Source organism: Monodelphis domestica, chromosome 8, assembly GCF_027887165.1.
Source record: "Monodelphis domestica isolate mMonDom1 chromosome 8, mMonDom1.pri, whole genome shotgun sequence".
Classification (NCBI taxonomy): Eukaryota; Metazoa; Chordata; class Mammalia; order Didelphimorphia; family Didelphidae; genus Monodelphis; species Monodelphis domestica.
In genome coordinates, this window is record NC_077234.1 from 193648028 (window position 1) to 193656411 (window position 8384).

General features: G+C 41.2%; 1 protein-coding gene across 2 annotated transcripts in view; it reads right to left on the bottom strand.

The window, feature by feature from the left end:
* GPR45 (G protein-coupled receptor 45) overlaps positions 1-8084 on the bottom strand; it is an 83830-nt gene extending 75746 nt beyond the window's left edge. For both annotated transcript variants that reach the window (XM_056808542.1, XM_001363942.4), the window contains exon 1: positions 7950-8084. The gene's annotated coding sequence lies outside the window, so the exon portion shown is untranslated. The remainder of the gene's footprint in view (positions 1-7949) is intronic.
* Positions 8085-8384: the final 300 nt, after the last annotated feature.

Here is an 8384-nt window from a genome sequence, read left to right on the forward strand (position 1 = left end):
TGTACTTTAAGGCTCACAGAGTACTTTACAAATATTATCTCAATTCTCTCCTCACAACAATCCTGGAAGGTAGATGTTATTATTATCCCCATTTTACAGATGGGGAAATTGAGGCATTCTGGTTAAGTGACTTACCTAGGATCACAAAGCTATTAAGTAGCTATTAAGCTGGATTTGAACTTGAGTCTTTTTGACTTGAGGTCAAGCACTATCCACTGAACCACTTAGCTACTCTTTACAAAGACTCCAAGAAGAAATGAAAGTTCCTGACAGGCAGGCTGAAGGCTTTATTCACTCTGCCATCTGGCTTTGAATCCAGACTCATACTTACTAGCTGTGAGTCTCAGGTTCCAGATTTGAAAAATGTGGGCAATAACCCTTCATTCATGGTGACTGGGGCAGGGGCTCCATATCCATCCCTAATTCCTTGCCCAGTCAAAGGCTACCATTCCCAAGGTCTTCTTTCCCCCTGCTACCATAGCCCCTCATTCTCATAGTCATGGCATACATACATACATTCAGTTGTGGAGGTGGGAAGAAGAAGGGGAAGTTGCAAGAGGGCAGCCTGTCTCAGGAAGGTGCTCTTTGAGAGGTTGGTAGGTAGAGCTTTTGTATGTGGTCCTTTAAGTGCTCAGCATTCTCTTTCCAAAACTTCACTGGGGACCTAATTAACATGATGCTTTAAAAACTCTTGTCCATTCTCTCTGCCAGAGGACAGACTTGGTTGGCATGTGATGTGTCAATTCTGTCTAAATTGAATTTACTCTAGATGGAAAAATTCTTATTTAAACTCTGTTTATATCACTTAGTTGTATAAACCCTAAGCGCTATATAAAGGTGAGCTATTATTACAGCAGTGGAGGAAGTCTTGAGCTCAAATCTGGCTTCAGATACTTGTTATCTGGGAGACCCTAGCCAAGTCACTTTACCCTGCTCGCCTCAGTTAGTCATTTGTAAAATCAGCTGGAGAAGGAAATGATACCATTCTAGTATCTCTGCCAAGAAAACCCCAAATGGGGTCATAACGAATCAGGTGCAGCTGAAATGACTGAACAACTACCACATTATAATTAATGATTACTTTATGAGAAACAGTAGTGTCAGGCTAGCTCCTAATCTAGCCCAAAGGTCTTTAGTGTATTGATGGATAAGTCTGCCAATGGCATTTTTGGATGCAGAAAGTCACCTCCTCACCCTCCTATTTCCAGCTTACATTAATCAGTCCTTCAAAGAACTAAACTATAAAAATAAATAAATGGAGTTATTTCTCCTCCACCCTATTCCTACCATTGGCATCCTAGTACAGGTCTTCCTGATTTCTGTCTCTATTCATTTGAATCTGTCCTTTATACCAATGCCAAAAATAGATCTATTGTACCTTTTTTTAGTTTCTTTGTTTAGCTGTTCAAAAATCTCTAGCAACTCTGCTGCCTCCCAAGAAAAGTTCAAACTCTCTCACTTGGTTCTCAAAGTACTCTGCAACCTGTTTTGGTTGGTTATTTTTCAGTCATGTTTAATTTTCTGTGATTCCATTTGGGGTTTCCTTGGTAAAGGTACTGGAGTGGTCTGCCATTTCTTTCTCCAGCTCATTTTAGAGATGAGGAAACTGAGGCAAACAGGGTTAAGTACCTTTCTCAGGCTCACATAGCTAGTGAGTGTCTGAGGCAGTATTTGAACTCATGAAGTTATATGAAGATTCCAAGCCAGTGTTCTATCCATTGTGCCTCCTAGTGCCCTCACCCTCTGATTATCACTTTACTTAATATTGTCTTACATGCATTCTCTGTGTCTGCCAAATGATGCCACTCTACCTAGTAACCACTCACCCCCACCCCCCCAAACTCTTGTATTTGGCAGTTAAAAGAATCTGACTTCTATACTGGCTTTGTGGTCTGCCTCTAGCCTCTTTCCAGGCTAATTCCGTAGCATTCGCTCTCAAACCTCTGTCCCAGACAAACTGCTTCATTTGCTGCTTCCCAAATAATAACCCAACTCCTATCTCTAAATCTTTCCACCATGTGTCCTCCACACTGGGAATACTTGTCCACCTTGTCTTCCCTTTGGCTCAAATGCCACCTCCTTCAAGAAACCTTCCTCTATTTCCACAGCTATTAGTGCTCCCTTCCTTCTTTACTCTGTATTTATTATTCATTTAAATTTAATATTTTTTCATTTTCCAAATTACACGTGAGCACAACTTTTAACATACATTTTCTGAAGTTTTGATATCCAAATTTTCTCCTTTCCCTCTCCTGTTCCGGAGATGATAACCAATTTTGATCTGGGTCATACATGTAGGATCATGCAAAAACATTTCCACATTTGCCATGTTGTGAGAGAATATTGATATAAAACCCAAATTCCCAAATAAAAATGATTTCTTTTATATGTGCTTTGTAGGTAGTTACATGCAGTATCCTGTGAGTAGGCTGGGAGCTCTTGGAAGGCAACAGCTATCTACAACTTCGTTTGGCCTTCCCTGAACCCCTCGGTTAATAACAACTTTTCCATAGGAACCTCACCTCGCACTTTGCTTTCCAGCCCTCTAATGCACTTATCTTGTAATATCGTACATCATAGTCACTCGGGTTTAATGCCTCAGCTCCCTATCACACTAGAAGTTCCATGAGGCTCAGAGCTATCTATGACCCAAGTTTTGATTCTTCCCTAGTTTCAACACCATCTTTTATAATCTAAAAATATTTGATGAATGAACATTGATGATGAGCATGAACTGGATATAAATTCTACGCTTTCTTAGAGCTCGAAAGATGTGTAGGATGAAGTGAAAAAGAAAATCTGTGCTTGGATTCTCTTGTCTATGTCCATCAATAAACAGGGCAAAAGAAAACTATAATCTACTAGGTTATATTCATGCAGAGAGGTAGCTCTCTCCCTCCCAAATAATGAGTAATTCAAGACAAATAGCATTGACTTTATTCTCCACCGTGACTGTTCAGTGGCTCGGTAATTATGACCATAGTTTGTCACGGTTAATAAATATAGGATGAAATATTACCTGAAGAGAAAAAAGGCAGGAGATGAAACTCTGGAAGGAGGGAAACTACAGGGCAAACAAAATCGCTCAGATATGAAAAAGCTTTCTTTATGATAAAGACAAAACCTGTTGGCATAGACCGCAAAGAATGTGTGCATGTCAGACAGAGCTCAGTGCTTTTTTAACTGCGCGTAATCTTTAAGAATATGAGCATTTTAATATCAGCAGTGATTAACTTTGTTTTTAGTTGGTCAGGTGGACTTTGGGATTTTTCTGGTTATCTTCTTGTTTGCCAATTTTCCTAAGAAGAATACTTAGCAAGTTTGTGATTTTAAGGTTTTGTATAATCTTCTATTGTCAAATTTTGTTTCTTTAAGAAATAGACTTTTTTGCCTACATGAAAACTATTAGTAGGGGGCAGCTGGGTAGCTCAGTGGATTGAGAGCCAGGGCTAGAGAGGTCCTAGGTTCAAAGCTGGCCTCAAACACTTTCTAGTTGTGTGACCCTGGGCAAGTCACTTAACCCCCACTGCCTAGCCCTTACTGCTCCTTTGCCTTGGAGCCAATACATAGCATTGATTCTAAGGTGGAAGGTAAGGGTTTAAAAAAAGAAGAAAAAAACCTTGCTTTCTCCATGGCTCAAGTTTAGAGAATTTAGAGTGGCACGGCAGGTGCCTAGACTTTTATGGTATACATGCCAAGTCTCTTTCTCTTCCTATCTCTCCCCCCTCCAAATAGTATTGATTCTAAGGCAGAAAGTAAGGGTTTTAAAATAAAAAAAAACTATTGGTAGTCATCAGTAAATGAAATATTTTCCTTAAGGATGTTTACATTTCTCCTTTACACTAGAGACCCAGACCCAGTTAATATTTTTTTTATTCTGCTCACATCTGTAATTAAGGCATTTGGCTCTTCAGCTTGTCCCCCCTTGTAGTGGAGGTCTAGCCCTAAACTGAGGGTTGGCTTGTGCCCAATTTGTTGGGCAATTGGCATATATTGCTTAATAAATCAATATGTTCAGAAGATCAAACCTCTGTTTCCTCAGTCATCTCATCCCTTGCTCTTCACGAGCTAACAAACAAATCTCCTTCCCAATGTGATCTGAAGTAGCAACTTCAATCATTGGTTCCCCAATTGAGCTAGACTCACTCTTTTCACCTTTTAGCTCACAGAAGTATACGGTCACATAGTCACATGTGTGTTTCCATATATGCTCTCCCCATATGGAATTCCATCTGTACCCCCTCTCTCTTCTACTCTGTGACGGTCTCTACAGAAGTTTGAGATGATGCTGGAGATGGTCATTAGAAAAAGAGCTAAGCTTCTCTGCTGCAAAGATTAAGGCAGTATAATGTAGCGAGAACAGCAGTCGGTTCCCGGTCTTGTCATTTGTCATTGTTATGACTGAAAAGGTAGTAGAAGAACTTTGAGAAGTTCAGATTGATCCTCAGCTCCCCATACCACATCCATTTGCCTTAAGAAGAGACCAAACTTAAATGAGACAGAATGTGGTCCAGAGGAAAGTCTATTGATTCTAGAGTCAGAGATTTTCAGTTGTTCAGTTGTGTCCAGTCCTCATGACCTCATTTGGGATTTTCTTGGCAAAGATACTGGAACCGTTTGCCATTTTCTTCTCTAGTTCACTTTATGGATGAAGAAACTGAGGCAAACAGGGATAAGTGATTTGCTCAGGGTCACAAAGCTACTAAGTCCAGATTTGAACTCAGAAACTCCAGTCCTGGCACTCTATCTACTTTACTACCTGACTGACAAAGGACATGAATTCAAATCTTGCCCCAGATGATTAATCTTTGACCTGGGACAAGTCATTTAATCTTTTTAGATCTCAGTTTCCTTGCGTGCAAAATCAAGGGTGAATGAGAAATTCCCTATGATGTGTTCCAAATTCTAGATTTATGATTTTGCATGTCACCAAAGAAAAAGCATATGAAAGCAAAAATCTAATCACTAGACTAGAGTGATAAATAAGAACATTCTAAACTGGCTGTGCTAAAGAAATTGGGGTTTCTACATAAAACATGAAAGAACAATCCAGGTCTAATCATTAATATTAAAAAATGACATGACTAATCTTAACCCTAATTATTTCACCTTCTCACTTGCAGTGGATTCAAGACTGCAGACAGCCTTAGAAGAACATACAAGTCATGATTCCCAAAGTGTCAGACACATAGTTTAGTTCCTTTCTTTTTGATGTTTCAGTTTAAGACCTTCCCACAAAATGATGGGTGGACTTCAGAGTAAAAAGGAATGGCGAATAACTTCATTTCAGCTATTTTCCTCATGGGCATTGCTTGAAGAATCCTTATGGTAAGGATTATTTTGGGTGAGAGGGCTGAGAACCAGCTGTTTTTCAGGAATTCCTCAATAAGAAAGAAGGCCAGCTTGCCATTTCACTTAAACACAGCACTCACCCATCACTGATGGACTCTGTCCAAGAACTGCCTGAATCCTGCCACCACAGTCAGAGTTCACACCTGGGAAGCAGATTGCTTTATCAGCTTCTAGCTTGTTTTGGAGCTGAAGATCTAGTTATTACCAGATGGATTGCAAAAGGCAGTTAGTTAACTGTGCCTATCGCCTCCTCCCATCTCCCAAAGGATACTATGATTCCAAAGACCTGAGTTTGGATGGTGCCCCTAATAGTTACTAAAACTTATGACTGGTGAACCTTTTTGATCCTCATCTTTCTCAGCTGTAGAATGAACTTGATAAAAATTTGTTCTCATGGTGAAGATGGTGAAGTTGTGAGGAAAGAGCATTGCATTGAAATAGGGGCTAAACTATGTTTTATTTTACTTATTTATTATAATAAATATTTTTATTAAATTTCTTATTTGTAAAATTCCAGAATATATGGTAAAGCTTTCTTTCTTTCTTTCTTTCTTTGTTTCTTTCTTTGTTTCTTTGTTTCTTTGTTTCTTTGTTTGTTTGTTTGTTTGTTTGTTTGTTTGTTTGTTTGTTTCTTTCTTCCTTCCTTCCTTCCTTCCTTCCTTCCTTCCTTCCTTCCTTCCTTCGTTCGTTCCTTTCTTTCTTTCTTTCTTTCTTTCTTTCTTTCTTTCTTTCTTTCTTTCTTTCTTTCTTTCTTTCTTTCTTTCTTTCTTTCTTTCTTTCTTTCTTTCTTTCTTTCTTTCTGCCCCAGTAACAACTCCAAGAAAGAAGGAATTAAATGACCTGGCCACGGTCAAACGGTTAGGAAATATCTGAGCTCAAATTTGAACTCCAGACTCCAGACCTGGTGCTCTATCTACTGGGCCACTTAGCTGCCTCATAACATACTTTCATTTTTGTAAGTTGTCTAACAATCTGATGGTTTTTGCTTGTAGGCTCATAGATTCAAAAGCTGGAAGGGACTTTAGAGGTTAGCATATAGATGTTTCCCCTTCAAAAACTTCCCTCTTAGGGGCAGCTGTCTAGCTCAGTGGATAGAGAACCAGGCCCAGAGACAGGAGGTCCTGGGTTTAAATCTGGCTTCAGACACTTCCTAGCTGTGTGAACCTGGGCAAGTAAATCACTTAATCCCCATTGCCTAGCCCTTAGGGCTCTTCTACCTTGGAACCAACTGATTTCAAGGTGGAAAGTAAGGGTTTAAAAAAAAGAAGGGAAAAAAAAAACCTTTTTGCATTTCTCCATGGCTGAGAATTTACACTGAAATGGCAGGTGCCTATTTTATGGTACAGATGCCAAGTCTCTTTGTCTTCCTATCATATTTTTCCCACTTCCCTGGGACATGAAAATGTCACAATTCACTTTAATATATACATTTCTCAGTTCACTAAAAGGGAAGCAAGTGGTCTTGCCATTGTACTTTGGAAGGAAGTTAGGTAAAGATGATTTTTACATATTTGAGTGGTAATGACCTGGGCTTGTGATTTCTTTGGCATAAAGATCTCTCAGTACCCATGTGGGTTGACAGTCTTTCTACCATATTCAGAGTATTAGGGTGAAACTTCAAACAGATCACCCTTAATTAGGAGATTCACTTCTCTATGGTCATTCACCATGATCCAGGATCCCCCACAATTTTCTACTTGACCTTGGCCTCACCATCTTTCTAAGCTCTTGAGGTAGAAGATGCTGTTTCTCTTTTACAGAGAAACAAATTGAGGTTTCATAATTTAGAAATAAATCCCAGGCTATCTGTTCTCCTGGATATCTCTGATAGCCTGAAACTTTGTGCCTGCTTAATTTTCCACTGTTTCTCGTGGGTTTACATTTAAGAGCTCTTTGGCCACTTTGGGAATTATTCCCCAAATAACAGACAGATGAACAAACTTGGAGATGGATTGGGAAAAAGGATGAAGATGGAAGAAGAAAACATTAGGATGCAAACATGACTGTCTGATGCTTGTTTAAATTCTACAGGTTCCTGGGAACTAAGTCAGTAAGGGCTGCCAATTTGTCCATTTCCCCCCATTCATACAATTTCCCTGTGCCATTGCCTCTGCCTAGAGAAATACACAGCCCTGCATTCAAGCCATACGTCAACCAGCAAAATGCTGCAGTGTGATTCTCTGTTCCTTCTGGGCATTCCCCACAGAACACCCCTTCCCAAGCCTCGAGAAATCTCAGCAGGGACGAGCTGAAAACCCGCTGGCCTCCGACAGGCTGCCCAGACACTAGAATACTGGAGTCTGGGCTGGAAGCCTTCGTGGGGGCAATGTGGAAGGGAGGAGAGGGAAGATGCAGGTTCAAAAAGCCCCTCCAGCAAAGTGAGGGAGGCAGCAGCCTGCCCCACCCCCACCCCACGGACATAGACACACAGACACACACGCACACGCACACACGCATACACGCACACACGCGCACACACTTGTAGGGCTTGGGGGAGGAGAGGATGCATTGGGGCTGGGGTCCAAGCTAAAGTGCCGGTGTCCTGCCCCTACTTCCCATTCAGTCCTCAACCCTAGCCCAGGGCAAATGACACTTACATCTGCCAGATTTCACCGAAGGTGGGAGGGGGAGGGGTTTGGGGATTGTCCAGGAGCTGGAGACAAAAGAGTGTTGCTTAGACAGCCCGCCGCTTCTTTGGTGGTGGTTGCTACCGCTGATGCTGCCTGGAACTTGGAGGGGAAGGGGGAGGAGAAGGAAGCAGAGAGGGAGGAGGAGGAGGAGAGCAAAGCCACCCCCACCACCTTAGCTGGTGACAGCAGTCTTAATATTGGATCCACTTCAGTTACACTCACTTCTCCTTAGCTCCCCTGCCCATCCCCGCTCCCACTTCTTCTATCCTTCCTCCACCAACTCCAATCCTTTAAGGTAGTTCCTCTCCTCCCTTATTTTGAAACTTAGCCACATCCCCCCGACAGGGAGGTATGGGGAACAGCCTCGCACTTTTGGAGAGCAGAAGAGTAGGAAAAGGAAAA